Here is a 19034-nt window from a genome sequence, read left to right as displayed (position 1 = left end):
GAAAGCATGGAAATAATTGTGTCAACGGTAGTAATAATTCATATGGATTATGTATAAAACTTCCTATAAGTTGCAAGCCTCATGCATCGAATACTAACAGTGCCCGCACCTTTTCCTAATTAGCTTGGATTTCCATGGATTATCATCGCATTACATATGTTTCAACCAAGTGTCACAAAGGGGTACCTCTATGCCACCTATACAAAGGTTCAAGGAGATAAATCGCATTTGATTTCTCGATTTTGATAGATCTCAACTTAAGGAGATCCATACCGGGACAACATAGAAAACAGATAATGGATTCCTCTTTTTAATGCTTTAAGCATTCAACAATAATAATATTCTCATAAGAGATTTTGAGGATTTGAGTGTCCAAGCTGAAACTTCCACCATGATACATGGCTTTGGTTGGCGACCCAATGTTCTTCTCTAACAATATGCATACTCAAACCATTTCAGCTCATGGCAAATCTCCCTTACTTCAGACAAGACGAAGATGCATAGAAACTCACATGGTATTCAACAAAGGTGTGACAGGTTGATGGTGTCCCCAGTAAGTCAATGGTTACCGCTCAACAAGCAATTTATAAGAACTAAGATACATAAGTGACATATTCCTTACCACAATAGTTTTTTAGGCTACTTTCCCATGAGCTATATATTGCAAAAACAAGGAACATTTTGTTTTAAAGGTAGCACACAAGAAATTTAATTTGGAGTGGCTATGAAATACCACATATAGGTAGGTATGGTGGACACGATTGGCATTTTGGTTTTTGGGAGTTGGATGCACGAGTAGAGCTCATACTCAGTACAAATGAAGGCTAGCAAAAGAAAGGGGGTGACCGACTTAGAGAGAAATAATGGCCATAATCATGCATAGCGACAAAGCTTATTAATCAAAGCATATGGTGATATTAGAAGGCAAAAACTAAATGATCATCAAGTCAACTCAATTGAAACATCAAAGGAGATCTTTCATTTGCATCACTATTAATATGAAACTTCTTACTCGTATCGAACACCAATTAACTTATTTGAAACAACTCTCCTAGATTATATTCGGTAGATATCAGAGAGATAAATTCACTTGCATATAGAAAACCAACAAGCTCTGAACATAATATGAACGAAAAACTAGAGCTTAAACGCAGTACTCACAAAAAATAGAACGCTCGTTGAACATATGAGTGAAAACTAGAGCGTTCATGCAATTAAAGCGGAGCGTATCTCTATCCAAAAAAATATAATGGGGTCCAACCACTTGTTACAGCAAACAAAACAAAACAACAGAAAACAAAAATAAAGACGCTCCCAGAAAAGCACATAATGCATGAAGCAATAAAAATATAGCGCATTGAAAAATGACCTGGTGCTTTTTACTGATGAAGAGGGGGTGCCTGTAAACACCCGGATTTTTAAGTCCAGATGCCCTATTATATCATACATCGCAATCCCAGGAAGATTGTTTTTGCGAGACATAATAGTAAGTAGTTCAGAGTCATCATTTATTACAACACATACTTGTCTTACAACCACGGATCACATGATCCAATATTACACGAATATATTGTTCAACAACACACATAAGTAGCGGAAGCGTAGTAGTAGTGGACTATCTGTTCCACAGGCAACGCTTGACGTTGGGAGACGAGCCTAGTTATCGTAGACCTCTTGTTGTCCGTCCTCCGGATACTGTTGCTCCTCCTCAAAGTCTGGCATTTGAATAGCCAGGGCAAAGCCATGAGTACTTTAAAGTACTCGCAAACTAATACTACAGTAATTGAGTAAGTAGTGTATCCAGGAGGATTAAGCTCTAGGTTTATTTGTGGAAAGCCAAGTTTTAGTTTAGCAAAACATCAACAAAGACTTATCATTTGCTAGACTAACTCAAGTGGGAACATTAGTGTCATTCCCATAACTCATTTTGTTTCACCAAATCACCGTTCAATTCACCATTCCTTTTTAAGATCATAACATATCAAAGATAACGGAGATAGTATGGCCTTTCCAATCGTCCGTAACCGTGGACACGGCTATTCGAATAGGTTTAACACTCTGCAGAGGTTGTACTCTTGTGCCACAACCTTTGATTACATCCGTCGAGGATAACCTCGAATCATCGTAACTCAGTACGCGGATCATCAACCATAACCTTTCACTTATATATACTAGTATAGGCACCTCTCCCCATGAGCTTGGCCTCCCGGTGAAAACCAACTGTTAACCCGGGAACTGCACAGGGCTTGGGTCGTACATTCACCTCATATTCACATCATTTCTCATATACGGAGGCAGCCTCGGCGTAACCCCTATGACGTGTGTTTAGAGGGAACCCATACTAAAATACACAAGCTTCTAGTTAAGCCCTACCCATAATCAGGTATTGTGGGGGTACTTGTATAATTGGAAGGGTATCGCATTCAAACCCAGTCATCAGTTTTATCAAAAATCACCATCTTCTTTTGGTCAAAATCACCATCCACTTTTATTCAACCCAAGTCATTTCACTTCACCATGTTCCCATCTAGAGTAGTCAATTTTAATTGATTAGCACTAGCAACTATATGAGGGGTGCTATCTAGCTTTGAGGGGTGCTAAGCTAACTTCAATATTGCTCTACTCTAGACTCAGTGAATCATGAATCAAAAAGCACTTGGAAATAAAAGAGCCAAAGTAAAAGTAAGTAAAAACATGGGATGGGTAATACATATAAAAATAAAGTGTGATGGTGCCCTTGCTCTGGTAGAGCTAGGCACTTGGGTTTAGCAAGGGTTAGCTTGCCTTGTTGGTATTGGTCAAAGTGATCTTCTTCTTCTTGGTAGTGGTTCTCCTCCTCTTCTGGGTATTCTTCCGTACTAGCGTCTATATACGAATACGAGGTATAAATACTAAACCAATCTTGTATACTAAACTAAACACACCAAAAAGTTCATTCAAGTAATATTAACATCACACTTAATTCAATCAAGGTGGATTACTTGGTTTATGCTTGTTTAAGAGAAAAATTAATTTCTTCTCATTTATCAATATTCATTTGAATTGTTATTTCCTCTTTTGGAGAGAAACTACTTTCTCCTTATTGTATTCTTTTAAGATTTAATTCTCACTCATAATAATAAGGTATGAAATATAGGTTGACCCTGGTCAACATTTCATATCTATCATGAGAGAAAACAAATTAAATAAGGTGACACACCTTATGCCATTTTAAACTTAACATTCAAATGATTTAAAATCTTGAAGTAGATACAATCAGAGACTTCTTAACCCTAGGTCATTTCCTCTTCTTATACTACTCAAGATCAAGATTTAAATGAGAGGGAGGCTCTCATATCATTTCAACATTTAAAAATCCCAAATTTGAAATGAACTAGAAATGGCTCCATAGCCATTGTTTTGATCTAGTCCATGATCATGCAAACAACCTAGCTATATTATTGCATAATCAATTAGGGTACATCATTTGTGAACTATAGGAGTTGGAATCATATCAAAACCAATTATGGTTGAGTTTTAAATAATGTTTGAATCTGCAGAAGTACCTGTTTTGTTATTTTTGGCAGATTAATTCTACTTCGAAATTGGGGAAGGGACCAGTGGCATTAGTTAGATAATTTCATGGGCCTTCCAACGATATAAAATTTGCTAAATTTGGTTGGATAGAATTCAAACTATTCAAATTTGAATTTGGCATCTGCAAGCAATTTGAATTTAAATGGTTTAAACGAAAATCCTCTAACTGGGCCTGCGCGGGAAAAGCCTACGGCCCAATTTTCAAACGAACCGTTACGGCCCAGCAACGCAGTAGTGCGCGTGGGCCGCCTGACAGGGTGGCTCCACCTGTCAGTGGGTTTTAAACGCCGAAGCGGTATGGGTGAGCGAGGAGCGTTAGATTAGATGGGGGATCGACGGCCAGCAAGCGTCGTCTTCCCCGACGAGAGGCGAGCTACTGGCGGCGAGCCTAGGGGGTCGGAGGGCCTACCGGCGTTCCCGCGGGGTGCTGGTGAGGACGAGGTGGCGTTGTCGAGGGTGCTGGAGCTCCTGGAAGCAGTGGCGAGGTCTGGGGCGGCGTGGATCAACGACGTCGATCTCAGGTCTCCGGCGGCCTTCGTCTTGCGATTGGAGCAGCTCCGGTGGTGGGGTGTTAAATTGAGGTGGGGAGAGTGGTCAGTGAGGAGAGGCGAGCAGATGGTGTGAAGAAGTTGAGCGCTGAGGTGCTCTATTTATAGCGGGAGGGGGTGGCCGTGAGGTGCTGTAAGGGTGCGTCGACGGCGTGGCCTCTCCGGCGATCGAAGGGGCAAGGCGAGGACAGCATCTTGTAGGCGTCGTCCTGGCGATGCTCTGGGACTAGCTGGCGCAGCAAAAGGGTGAAGGAATCGTTCAGGAACTCGTTTCGAGTGCGGCAGTACCCGCGGTACTTCGCCGGCGAGGACGACGGTGACAAGGCCGCCGCAGTCACTCGAGCATGTCTAGGCGGTAGAGGGTGTGGAGTGGATGCTCGACGCAGTGCTAGCCTTTGCAGGGGTGGCGTAGGGCGTGTGAGCGCACGGCGTCCTGGCGCACCCAGGGCGTGATCACCACGCTGGCTGGCATGCCCTGGCAGGTTTTGGGCGTGCCGATTCTGGCCAATGCCAAGCCTTGGCGAGCTGGGGCTGCGTACCGTTGGCGTCCTTGTGCTGCAGGGATGCTCCAGGACAAGAATTTTAGGAGAGAGGGAGGCCAGGGAGATGGTGGCCAAAGGTGGCTGGCATGGCCACGGCATGCTTAGTTTAGGGTTTTCTTTCCTCCTTCTCTCACTTTAATCGACCAAGGCAGGTACTGGGGTGATGCAGGGGAGGTAGGAGGGTGCAATGATCACAGGTTAAAGGGGTTTAGTCAAGAAACCAGAGGGTAATAGGGTGTAACCCAAATTCTGAAAATGTGCCTGCCAAGTGTTCGACACAATGGCCGCATGAATTCAAATTTTGAATTTCGAAATTCTTTTTGGTGGATCTCAAACAAATAATGAAAGGGTTGGATTGGTGGTGGTTTTGCTCAATTTGAAGTTGAAATGCAAAGTTTCAAATTTGGGGGTGATCTTGTTTTTCTTCTCAGATCCCCTCTTTGCAATTTAATTCTGGTCAACCTAGTCAACTCTGGCCATGGTGGTCAACATGAAAAGTACTCACCTTGACATGGTCTTGGATGACATGGCTTTGGTTGACAAAGTTTAGTTTAAGTTTCCAGAAATAGAGGGGTGCAAAGTAGGGAAGAAAATATTTTTGCCACATATGACCATTATCATATGTAGTTGAGTTTTGAATTTTCCTTTTATTTGAATTTGATTTCTTTGGTGCATTTGTGTTTGTTTGAGTTATATATGAGTTTTAGAAACCATAGGGCCATCAAGTATGGCCTAGGGTGAAGATTTGCAAATTTGCATATTGTGTATGTGAGTGAATTATGGGTTTTCCCCATTTTCTTCTTTTCTCCTCAATTTAGGGTTTTATGATCTTGAATTAGGGTTCCCTAGTAATAGTTCAACACACCAACACTCATCATGGCAATTGCACAAAAGAAAATCACTCAAATGCGTGAAACTATATGTGGCACTATATGCATAGAAAAAGTTTTTGTTAATTGCCAAATTTGAGATTTGGGAACTTTCTTTCTTGATCTTTATTATTAAAACTTGGGATGTTACAAACCCTTCCCCCTTACAAAAGATCTCGTCCCGAGATCTTAAAGAAAACTAGGTACTAAAGAGATTGGGGTACTCAGTCTTCATAAAGTCTTCTCTCTCCCAAGTGGCTTCTTCTTCGGTGTGGTTACTCCATTGTATCTTCAGAAACTTGATACTTCGGGTACGGGTGGTTCTGAAAGCTTCTTCCAGGATGCGAATAGGTACTTCGCGGTAGGTCAGGTCTGAGTTAATATCCACGGCTCGATGATCGATATTCTTGAAAACTTCTGGGGATTCTGGTACTTCTAAGCATTTCCGGAGTAACGAGATGTGAAACACATTGTGTACCGCTGCCATTTCTTCTGGTAATTCCAGTTGATAAGACACTTCTCCTCGGCGACTCAGGATTTTGAAAGGTCCGACATATCGGGGTGCGAGCTTTCCTCTAAGCTGGAATCTCTGCATTCCTTTAAGGGGGGATACTTTGAGGTACACGAAATCTCCGATTTCGAAAGTCATCTCTCGGCGTCTCTTGTCGGCGTAACTCTTTTGTCTTGATTGGGCTGTCTTGAGGTACTCGCGGATCTTGTGAACCTTCTCTTCTGCTTCTCGGAGAATATCCGGTCCAAAGACTTGACTCTCTCCGACTTCCGACCAATTCAGGGGGGTACGGCATTTCCTTCCGTACAGGGCTTCAAAGGGGGCCATCTGCAGGCTGGCCTGATAACTGTTGTTGTACGAGAATTCTGCGTACGGCAAGCAATCTTCCCACTTGGATCCATACTCTAGCACACATGCTCTCAACATATCTTCTAGTATCTGGTTGACTCGTTCAGTCTGCCCATCCGTCTGCGGGTGATAGGCTGTGCTGAAATTCAGCCGAGTTCCGAGTCCTTCATGTACTTTCTGCCAGAATCTGGAGGTGAACTGGGATCCTCTGTCGGATACTATCGACTTCGGTGTTCCGTGCAGGCTGACTATCCGGGAGATATATAGCTCTGCTAGTCTTGGGCCTTGATAGGTGGTCTTGACGGGAATGAAGTGGGCGACTTTGGTCAATCTGTCGACCACTACCCAGATAGAATCATTCCCTTTACTTGATTTGGGCAGTCCGGTGATGAAATCCATTCCGACAGAATCCCACTTCCATTCGGGAATCTGTAGGGCTTGCAACAGTCCGGCGGGGCGTTGGTGTTCTGCTTTGACTCTTTGACAGATGTCACATTTGGCGATGTAGCTTCCAATTTCTCTCTTCATTCCATGCCACCAGAACTGCTCCTTCAAATCCTGGTACATCTTGGTTCCTCCGGGGTGGATGGAGTATAAGGTGTCGTGAGCTTCTTTCAGAATGACTTGCTTTAATTCTGAGTCCGAAGGCACGCAAAGGCGCTTGTTATACCGTAGCACTCCTTCTTCATCTACGGTGAATCCTGGTGCCTTTCCGGCGGCTATCTGGTTCTTGATTCCATCAATGCTAGCACTTCCTTTCTGAGCTTCTTTGATCTGACTAATCAGGGTGGGTTGGAGTTCAATGCTGGCGAGGTATCCTTCGCTAACCAATTCCAGTCTAAACTGTTCAAACTCTTCAAACAGGCTGGGTTGCTCGCTTGCTAACATGGAGTTCAACTGACACGGCAGTCTACTCAGAGCATCTGCTACCACATTGGCCTTGCCGGGGTGGTAGTGGATTTCCATGTCGTAATCCTTGATTAGTTCTATCCATCTGCGCTGTCTCATGTTCAGCTCTTTCTGCGTGAAGATATACTTCAGGCTTTTGTGATCTGAGTAAATCTCGCATCGATTACCCATGAGGTAATGACGCCAAACTTTCAGTGCTAAAACCACGGCTGCTAGCTCTAAATCATGGGTTGGATAGTTCTGCTCATGCTGCCTCAGCTGTCTAGACAGATATGATATCACTTTGCCTTCTTGCATTAACACACATCCAAGACCAATCTTGGATGCATCACAATAAACGTCGAAGGGCTTGGTGATGTCCGGCATGATCAGTATTGGGGCTGTGGTCAATCTAAGCTTGAGTTGTTGAAAACTCTCTTCACACTTCTCCGTCCATTCAAACTTCTTATCCTTCTTCAAGAGTTGGGTCATCGGTCTGGCTATACTCGAAAATCCTTCAACGAATCGGCGGTAATATCCCGCCAATCCGAGAAATGCTCGGACTTCGGTCTGAGTGGTCGGGGCTTTCCATTCTTCAACAGTCTTGATTTTTGATGGGTCAACGGCAATTCCTCCGGCGGACAAGATATGACCCAGGAATCCTACTTCCTTCAACCAGAACTCACACTTGCTAAACTTGGCGTATAACTGATGCTCCCGAAGGGTATCCAAGACAACTTCCAGGTGATGTTCATGCTCTTCCTCGGACTTGGAGTAGATAAGGATGTCATCGATGAAAACAACGACAAACTTATCCAGAAAGTTCATAAAGATCTTATTCATGAGATTCATGAAATAAGCGGGGGCATTGGTTAATCCAAACGACATGACATTGTATTCGTACAATCCATATCTGGTGGTGAAGGCAGTTTTTGGGATATCGGTGGCTCGAATCTTAAGCTGGTGGTAACCTGTCCTCAAATCGATCTTCGAGAACACTTTGGCACCGGTCAACTGATCAAACAGCTCTTCTATCTTTGGTAACGGATACTTGTTCTTGATGGTGACATCGTTAAGCTTACGGTAATCCATACACAAACGATTTGCACCATCCTTCTTGTCTACAAACAAGACCGGTGACCTCCAAGGCGACGCACTTGGTCGAATCAGACCCTTGAAAAGCATATCATCCAGTTGTTTCTTTAGTTCCACTAATTCTGCCGGGTTCATACTATAGGCTCTCTGGGCTATAGGTCCGGTTCCAGGGATTAACTCGATAATAAACTCGATATCCCAATCTGGGGGCATACCGGGTAGATCATCAGGAAACACATCAGGATATCGACAAACGACCCTGATCTGATCCAAAGTGGGTTTGGCTAAACTCTGGTTGCAGGTAAACTTTCTGGGCAGCCTTTCGGATATGTGCTCAACTAATCTTCCGGTGCTACTAGTCATGGTGATGGCCTTCTTGGCGCAATCAATTAGCCCATGATGTTTCGACATCCAGTCCATACCCAGGACTACTTCCAATCCTTGTGTTCCCAGAACAATCAGGTTTGCATAAAATTCTATTTCTTGGATTATGATTGGCACATCTTTGCAAATTTTTCTAGCTTTAGTGGTTGAACCTGGTATTTGAACTATCATAACATGCTTCAAACTGATGGGTTGAATCTTACTAGTGCATGCAAAATCTTCAGTAACAAACGAATGCGATGCTCCAGAATCAAACAGCACTCTTGCGGGTATTGAGTTAACAGAGAACATACCCAGCACCACATCTGGGGCTTCCTGAGCTTCTTCCGCACTCATGTGAAAGAGGCGGCCGCTACGATTGTTCGGGTTGTTGGGGGTGAACTTCTTGTTGTTGGCGACACGACGTTGCTGCTGAGCTGGGCCGGAGGTGTTGGCGGCAGTCTTGGCGAGTCTCTTGGGGCACTCGTTGGAGTAGTGCCCCACCACTCCGCACTCGTAGCAGGTGATGGTGGACTTGTCCTTGGGGGTGATGGGGACGGCATTGCTTCCAGTCCTTGGTGCAGTGTTGGGGGTGTTGTTGTGGTGGTTGGGGGCTCGGGGTGGAGCGCGGTTGAAGTTGTTGTTGTTGTAGTTGCTGTTGTTGGGGTGGCCTCCTGGCCTGGGGTTTCCTCCACTCCGGTTCGGATAACCCGGACGTGGGTGCTGCATAGGGGGTTTGTTGTTTCTGGGGGCGAAGCCTCCGCTTGAGCTGGGGCGATACCTGGGAGTATTGCTGGGCCCATTCTGATGCATCATTCTGCGCTTGCGGTTTTCATTGGCCTGGTTGAGCTTTCCTTCCATTTGAATGGCTGAGTCCACAAGAGCTTCGAGGTCAGCAAAAGGAATGTTGACCAGTACCGTCTGCATCTCATCATGCAGGCCATTCAAGAATCTTTCCTTCCTTTTCTCGGTGGTGTCTGTCTCGTCCGGGGCGTACCTTGACAGAGTGAGGAATCTGTCGCGGTATTCTACCACGGTGAGGCGACCTTGCTTCAACTCTCTGAACTCATCCCTCATCTTCTTAATCAGACCCGGTGGCACATGATACTTGCTAAACTTGAGCTTGAAATCGGCCCAAGTCATCATTTGCCCCGCATTCAATGCGCGAGCACTTGTCCACCAAGCACGGGCAGGTCCAGCTAGATAATGGGTGGCAAAAAGTACTCTCTCGTTCTCTTCTACTCCTGCAACCTCAAGGTTATTCTCCATGGTTTGGAGCCAATCGTCCGCGTCGAGAGGCTCCTCGGTTTTGCTAAATACCGGTGGGTTAGTGTTCTGGAAGTTCTTCAACTTTGACCCTGGATGGTCGTGGTTTCCGTGGCCTTGATTACCCTGGGCAATCTGTTGAAGTGCTGCTAAATTGGCTTGCCGTTCAGCTCTCTCCACTTCTCTATCAGCCATCATTTGTTGCAGCATCTGCATCATTGCCTCTTGCGTCATGTTGCGGGCTGGAGGGGCCATCTGAACAGTGATAGGGATCATGAGATGAGGGGGAAATTTCTAGGGCTTATTTTGAATACAATTTCACAAAGTTTAAAACTTGATTCAGATGATGAAACTAATAGTTATAATATTACACACTCAAACATAGTCACAGAGGTAGCAAATATTACAAGCCAAATAATCGGAGGGTTTGAAGAACCCTTTCAACAATCTACGATACAAGGGGGGTGATACATAGGACCGATACAACTCATACTACGTATGTGCTCATAGGAAGGGGGAACTACTCTCCATCGATGCGGATCGGGAAGGTGGTGTCCAAACCATCAGGCAGGCGCTGGTGGAAGTCCAGATCTCCATCTTCCTCCTCCTCGTAGTCGTTGTCGTTGCTAACGTAGGAGTAGCCATCCCCTTGGATGTCTTCTCCCTCGCCTTCCTCTTCCAGGGCCTGGAGCTGTTCTGCCTGGGTGGCGACAGTCTCCTTCAGAGCGGCGATCCGGGCGCGGAGGCGGTAGATGGTGGAGTCCCTCTTTGTGACCAGCTGGCGAAGCTCCCTACGCTCCTTGGCGAGGAACTTGATGGTCTCCGCATGCTGGTCCAGCTGGAGGTAGGTGTGGTTGGCGTAAGCGCGGGAGTTGTCCAGCTTGACTTGCGTCTCGAACAGCATGTAGTCCATATGACCCACGTGATGCCTCAGCACGGGGTGGAATGGCAGGGTGATGGGAACCCCGAGGGAGGTGTGCCTCGAGAGGTGTGCGAAGCGCTCCCCCTCGATAGCCAGCGAGTTTTGCCCACACAGACGTGCGAGGGCCTCCTGAAGAGCGCGTGCCAATCCGTCGAGCCAGGTGTTCTCTCGGAGAGAGAACTGGATCTGGCGGAACATGGGTGATTCCGGCTTCCCCGGGAGGTTAGCCATGATCACCCACTGGAGTTGGCCTCCGGGCTGGTCCGCGACCTTTCCCCCGTAGAACACCGGTGGGGTGCGTCCAAGGAACTCTGCGAGGGCAACAAGGTCCCTCTCAAAGATGAGGTCCCCTTCGTTGACCAGGTCGTACACCTGGGTCTCAACGAAAGGCTCCGTCGGGATGAGCTGATCCATCTGTAGAGGGATTGATGAGCAAGTTAGAGTGGTGGAAGTGTTCAAAATTTTAAATACTTATAAATAATATTTTATACTTGCTATAAACAGATCTCAAGGGTAAGGGTATGAGTGTATTTTTCATAACTATCCCGTTTAAGAACTAGGTTTGTCATACGTCCATTCTAACTAGGGTCTCCTAAGGTCAAACAATGGCTTTGATACCAACTTGTAAACACCCGGATTTTTAAGTCCAGATGCCCTATTATATCATACATCGCAATCCCAGGAAGATTGTTTTTGCGAGACATAATAGTAAGTAGTTCAGAGTCATCATTTATTACAACACATACTTGTCTTACAACCACGGATCACATGATCCAATATTACACGAATATATTGTTCAACAACACACATAAGTAGCGGAAGCGTAGTAGTAGTGGACTATCTGTTCCACAGGCAACGCTTGACGTTGGGAGACGAGCCTAGTTATCGTAGACCTCTTGTTGTCCGTCCTCCGGATACTGTTGCTCCTCCTCAAAGTCTGGCATTTGAATAGCCAGGGCAAAGCCATGAGTACTTTAAAGTACTCGCAAACTAATACTACAGTAATTGAGTAAGTAGTGTATCCAGGAGGATTAAGCTCTAGGTTTATTTGCGGAAAGCCAAGTTTTAGTTTAGCAAAACATCAACAAAGACTTATCATTTGCTAGACTAACTCAAGTGGGAACATTAGTGTCATTCCCATAACTCATTTTGTTTCACCAAATCACCGTTCAATTCACCATTCCTTTTTAAGATCATAACATATCAAAGATAACGGAGATAGTATGGCCTTTCCAATCATCCGTAACCGTGGACACGGCTATTCGAATAGGTTTAACACTCTGCAGAGGTTGTACTCTTGTGCCACAACCTTTGATTACATCCGTCGAGGATAACCTCGAATCATCGTAACTCAGTACGCGGATCATCAACCATAACCTTTCACTTATATATACTAGTATAGGCACCTCTCCCCATGAGCTTGGCCTCCCGGTGAAAACCAACTGTTAACCCGGGAACTGCACAGGGCTTGGGTCGTACATTCACCTCATATTCACATCATTTCTCATATACGGAGGCAGCCTCGGCGTAACCCCTATGACGTGTGTTTAGAGGGAACCCATACTAAAATACACAAGCTTCTAGTTAAGCCCTACCCATAATCAGGTATTGTGGGGGGTACTTGTATAATTGGAAGGGTATCGCATTCAAACCCAGTCATCAGTTTTATCAAAAATCACCATCTTCTTTTGGTCAAAATCACCATCCACTTTTATTCAACCCAAGTCATTTCACTTCACCATGTTCCCATCTAGAGTAGTCAATTTTAATTGATTAGCACTAGCAACTATATGAGGGGTGCTATCTAGCTTTGAGGGGTGCTAAGCTAACTTCAATATTGCTCTACTCTAGACTCAGTGAATCATGAATCAAAAAGTACTTGGAAATAAAAGAGCCAAAGTAAAAGTAAGTAAAAACATGGGATGGGTAATACATATAAAAATAAAGTGTGATGGTGCCCTTGCTCTGGTAGAGCTAGGCACTTGGGTTTAGCAAGGGTTAGCTTGCCTTGTTGGTATTGGTCAAAGTGATCTTCTTCTTCTTGGTAGTGGTTCTCCTCCTCTTCTGGGTATTCTTCCGTACTAGCGTCTATATACGAATACGAGGTATAAATACTAAACCAATCTTGTATACTAAACTAAACACACCAAAAAGTTCATTCAAGTAATATTAACATCACACTTAATTCAATCAAGGTGGATTACTTGGTTTATGCTTGTTTAAGAGAAAAATTAATTTCTTCTCATTTATCAATATTCATTTGAATTGTTATTTCCTCTTTTGGAGAGAAACTACTTTCTCCTTATTGTATTCTTTTAAGATTTAATTCTCACTCATAATAATAAGGTATGAAATATAGGTTGACCCTGGTCAACATTTCATATCTATCATGAGAGAAAACAAATTAAATAAGGTGACACACCTTATGCCATTTTAAACTTAACATTCAAATGATTTAAAATCTTGAAGTAGATACAATCAGAGGCTTCTTAACCCTAGGTCATTTCCTCTTCTTATACTACTCAAGATCAAGATTTAAATGAGAGGGAGGCTCTCATATCATTTCAACATTTAAAAATCCCAAATTTGAAATGAACTAGAAATGGCTCCATAGCCATTGTTTTGATCTAGTCCATGATCATGCAAACAACCTAGCTATATTATTGCATAATCAATTAGGGTACATCATTTGTGAACTATAGGAGTTGGAATCATATCAAAACCAATTATGGTTGAGTTTTAAATAATGTTTGAATCTGCAGAAGTACCTGTTTTGTTATTTTTGGCAGATTAATTCTACTTCGAAATTGGGGAAGGGACCAGTGGTATTAGTTAGATAATTTCATGGGCCTTCCAACGATATAAAATTTGCTAAATTTGGTTGGATAGAATTCAAACTATTCAAATTTGAATTTGGCATCTGCAAGCAATTTGAATTTAAATGGTTTAAACGAAAATCCTCTAACTGGGCCTGCGCGGGAAAAGCCTACGGCCCAATTTTCAAACGAACCGTTACGGCCCAGCAACGCAGTAGTGCGCGTGGGCCGCCTGATAGGGTGGCTCCACCTGTCAGCGGGTTTTAAACGCCGAAGCGGTATGGGTGAGCGAGGAGCGTTAGATTAGATGGGGGATCGACGGCCAGCAAGCGTCGTCTTCCCCGACGAGAGGCGAGCTACTGGCGGCGAGCCTAGGGGGTCGGAGGGCCTACCGGCGTTCCCGCGGGGTGCTGGTGAGGACGAGGTGGCGTTGTCGAGGGTGCTGGAGCTCCTGGAAGCAGTGGCGAGGTCTGGGGCGGCGTGGATCAACGACGTCGATCTCAGGTCTCCGGCGGCCTTCGTCTTGCGATTGGAGCAGCTCCGGTGGTGGGGTGTTAAATTGAGGTGGGGAGAGTGGTCAGTGAGGAGAGGCGAGCAGATGGTGTGAAGAAGTTGAGCGCTGAGGTGCTCTATTTATAGCGGGAGGGGGTGGCCGTGAGGTGCTGTAAGGGTGCGTCGACGGCGTGGCCTCTCCGGCGATCGAAGGGGCAAGGCGAGGACAGCATCTTGTAGGCGTCATCCTGGCGATGCTCTGGGACTAGCTGGCGCAGCAAAAGGGTGAAGGAATCGTTCAGGAACTCGTTTCGAGTGCGGCAGTACCCGCGGTACTTCGCCGGCGAGGACGACGGTGACAAGGCCGCCGCAGTCACTCGAGCATGTCTAGGCGGTAGAGGGTGTGGAGTGGATGCTCGACGCAGTGCTAGCCTTTGCAGGGGTGGCGTAGGGCGTGTGAGCGCACGGCGTCCTGGCGCACCCAGGGCGTGATCACCACGCTGGCTGGCATGCCCTGGCAGGTTTTGGGCGTGCCGATTCTGGCCAATGCCAAGCCTTGGCGAGCTGGGGCTGCGTACCGTTGGCGTCCTTGTGCTGCAGGGATGCTCCAGGACAATTTCAGTAGAGAGGTATTTTAGTACCATGTAAATTCCTACAACCATATTTTCCTCTCTCATAATAATTTCAGTAGCATCATGAATAAACTCAACAATATAAATATCAAATAAAGCATGCTTTTCATGATCTTCAAACACATAATTTTTATCAAGCTCAAAAATAGTAGGATTAAAACAATCAAACCCACTTTTAGCAATTTTATAACAAGATGATTGATCATTCTCAAGAGGTATGGGTGACATAGGCATCCCCAATGGGCTTGCCAAAGATGGTACCCGGGGTTTAACTGAAGGCCCACGACCCAAAGTTTATGAAGCCCGGAAGTCCAATTAAGAGATAGTTTGGAAAGATAGAATTGTATTAGGAATACTCGACTTGTAACTATTACGGGGCGAACTCAAAGAGTCCCCTGAACTTTGTAACTTGTACATCACGAAACCCTCGGCTCCACCTCCTATATATGGGGGAGTCGAGGGAGAAAGAGAGGATCGATTTCATTGTCAACACAACCCTAGTTTTCTAGCAGTCGAGTACTTTTCCGGCTGAACCCTCGAGATCTACTTGCCCTCTACTTCCTACGAAAACCCTAGTCTACAATCTGTAGGCATTGAAAAGTCGATACCTTGTCAATGGGACTACTAGTAGCAATCCTATTTTCAGTAGCATTATAATTTATAGCATCAAGTAACATAGGACCATCATCTAGAGCTTTATCATTAACACTCTCCAAGCAAAATTCTTTAGTTCCATGAATTTAGAAATTAGGCACAAATAAAGGATTATCATGAGATTTATCAAAATAACATGGATTATCATAAATAACAGTAGCATAATTATTCTCACAAGTTTTACTCACAAGGAATATTTCAAGAGAATCCTCATGATCATAACATTCGTCCTCCTTTAGTGAGCATGGAGGGCAATCAAATAATGTAAGAGATAAAGAGTTACTCTCATTAGAAGGTAGGCATGGGTAGCTAATCAATTCTTCCTCCTTTTGTTCATCACTATCCTCCTATTTTTCATCTAACGAGCTTTCAGGTTCAGAAACTTCTTCTTCCATGGGTTCCTGCAAATTGTGGATACATTCTTGTGCATAATTGAGCCTCTCTTTATAATCAATGATATAACAATTATTGCTGAAATTTTCTGTGCAATAATCAAGGATAGAAGAGACATAATCTTTAGGATCATGACAAGCAACACAAGTTTCATAATTTTTAGACATGAAGGATTCTACTTCAGAGGCTCCCATAAATAAGACAAATTGTTCTACTTCTTCAAATCCAAGATGAATATAGTTATTCCAATGATAGTTCGAAATTAAAACTTCTTCACTAAAGCCACATTGGAATTTAAGATGTTTAGTATCCTGTTTAGATCAACAATTTGGCGTTTGAGCAAAATTTTAGCAATTGTATCCAACTTTTTCAACACGCCACTCATTACTTTTCCCTTATATGATTCTCTATCCTTCATAAATAATTCTACAAGTTCCATAGAGTATAAAGTAGGTCCTTCCGTAACAACATTTTTTAGTTTTTCGAGTTTTCAAATTTTTATGAATTTTCAGATATATAGGAAAACTAAAACAAGAAAAAAATAAACTAAAAAAAAATGAAATAAAAACAGTGAGAGAGGTAGAGTGTACTCCCCAGGTTAACTTATAAGTAGAGCTATGCTCCCCGGCAACGGCTCTAGAAAATAGTCTTGATGACCCACAAGTATAGGGGATCGCAACAGTCTTCCAGGGAAGTAAAACCCAAATTTATTGATTCGACACAAGGGGAGCCAAAGAATACTTATAAGCCTTGGCAGCGGAGTTGTCAATTCAGCTGCACCTGGAAAAGCACTAGCAACAGGGTGATGTGAAAGCAGTGGTAATATGATGCGGCTCCAGAAAATAGTTGGTATTACTTTGATGGCGTGTTGACAGGGAAATGTGATGCAGCAGTAATATGAGAGCAATAGTAACACAGCAGTAGCAGTAACACAGAGGAAATGACACTGGAAAATATCCCAGCGCGCAGCTGATTGAAAAGCAATGATGATGAAATAAAGGACCGGGGTTCCTGGCTATCTGCACTGGTGGTAACTCTCTAAATAACAAGTGTTGGGTGAACAAATTACAACTGGGTAATTGACAGAATTGAATTTAGCATTAAGACAAAATATCCAGTCTATTAATATATTGTAGGCATGTTTTCCATATATAGTCATACGTGCTCGCAATGAGAAACCTGCATAACATTTTTTGTCCTACCAGCCCGTTTGCAGCGGGGCCTCGAGGGAAACTACTGGTAATTAAGGTACTCATTTTAATAAAGCAGCGGAGCAAAGCATTAACACTTGGTGACAACATGTGATACTCACATGAAAGCCATCCCCTCCGGTTATCCCAATTCGAGATCACTTTGGGGCCTCGGGTTCCGGACAACGACATGTGCATACAATTTGTAGATACAATCTAAGCACAATTATAGAGCTTAGATCTAAGATCATGCCACTCGTGCACTAGTGACAAGCATTAAACATAACAATATTGCAGCAACAAATACTTCACAAACTTATAAGATATACTAAACATAATGATCAATCCATCGAATCCCAACAAACACAACACTGATTACATCATATGGATCTCAATCATGTAGGCAGCTCATGAGATCATTGGATTGAAGCACATGGGAGAAAGTACCATCTAGCTACAGCCAAGAACCCATAGTCCCTGCGGGAACTACTCATAAATCATTATGGAGTCGAAGTGGAGGCGGTGGAGTCGATGGCGATGGCTCCGGGGGCACTTCCCCGTCCCGGCAGGGTGCCGGAACAGAGACTTCTGTCCCCCGAAACATGCTTTCGGCGATGACAGCGGCTACGGAACTTTTCGTGGACGGAGGGTGATTCGTCGCAGAGTTTTTAGGTTAGAGGGGTCTTATAGGCGAAGAGGCGACGCGAGGGGGTGCACGGGGTGCCCATACCACCCCCAGGTACGGCCAGGCCTGGGCCCGCGCCTGGGCCTGGTATGGCTGCCCCGTGGCACATCTCCGTCTCCCCTTCTGGCTCCCGGAGTCTTCAGGTATATTAGAATTTCTGCGATTTTTCCAGAATTTTCCGAGCACTTTCAATTTTGGACATTTTCTGCAATAAACAGATATAATAAACAGAAGCTGGCACTGTCTCACTTGTTAATAGGTTAGTCCAATAAATATCATAAAATGATGCAAAATGCACATAAAACATAGAGGAATTGGTGTAAAACAAGCATGGAGCATCAAAAATTATAGATACGTTTGCAACGTATCAATGGCGCACTATTTAGTGTACGAATGAAGCCCGGTGATCAGGTGTATACATGAGCATGCTGTGACTGACTGCCATGTGTCCAACAGACGTTAGTTTGTCCGTGAGATGAAAACCAATCTAAAATTTTGTTTGCCCTGTGTGACGTGGGCATTACCCTTCGGGTAACCGATATTGCCCTATCCTGTATTAACTAATTGGAGGCCCATAAAGGCACTTGGAGGCAAGGCGGGCCACCTGGATCGCGCACCAGAAGATTCCTTGGCGGGCAAGACAAGGAAGTAGCCGAACAAGGAATGATTAGATTTAAAACTATTGTAAACCTAGTCGTACTCGGTTAGACCTCTTGAGACCTGGCCGCCTATATAAAGGCCAGGAGAGGGGCTGCCGAGGGACAATCAATCTTAGCAGTCTTAGCCACCAAAAAGTCTAGAGCTAGGTCGCCGTAACACTTAGCCTCTCGACAAGATCTCAGCCGAACTATTCGGCACCCCATTGTAACCCAATATCTTCATAATCAAGAACAGACAGGCAGGACGTAACGGTTTTACCTCATCGAGGGCCCCGAACCTGGGTAAATCGCTCTCCCCGCTTGTCTGTGAACCGATGTCTCGTGTCAGCTTACATGATTCGGTCAACCCTAAGCCCCAATTGGAGGGCATTGCCGAGGAGTACCCTCGACAATTGGCGCCGTCTGTGGGAACCCTATCAGCACAAGATCGGACATCGGCAGAGCCCGACATGTCATCAGCGACTTCGTCGACACCATCATCGCCAAAACTGGGAAGCCCGATTCGCTTCGGCTCCTATGAATTCACCCCGCACAGCGACTCGTCTCGCTCGACCTTCTCCGATCTACAAGGTAACATGGAGATGA

Source organism: Lolium perenne, chromosome 5 (assembly GCF_019359855.2).
Source record: "Lolium perenne isolate Kyuss_39 chromosome 5, Kyuss_2.0, whole genome shotgun sequence".
Classification (NCBI taxonomy): domain Eukaryota; kingdom Viridiplantae; phylum Streptophyta; class Magnoliopsida; order Poales; family Poaceae; genus Lolium; species Lolium perenne.
Note: the sequence above shows the minus strand (reverse complement) of the source record.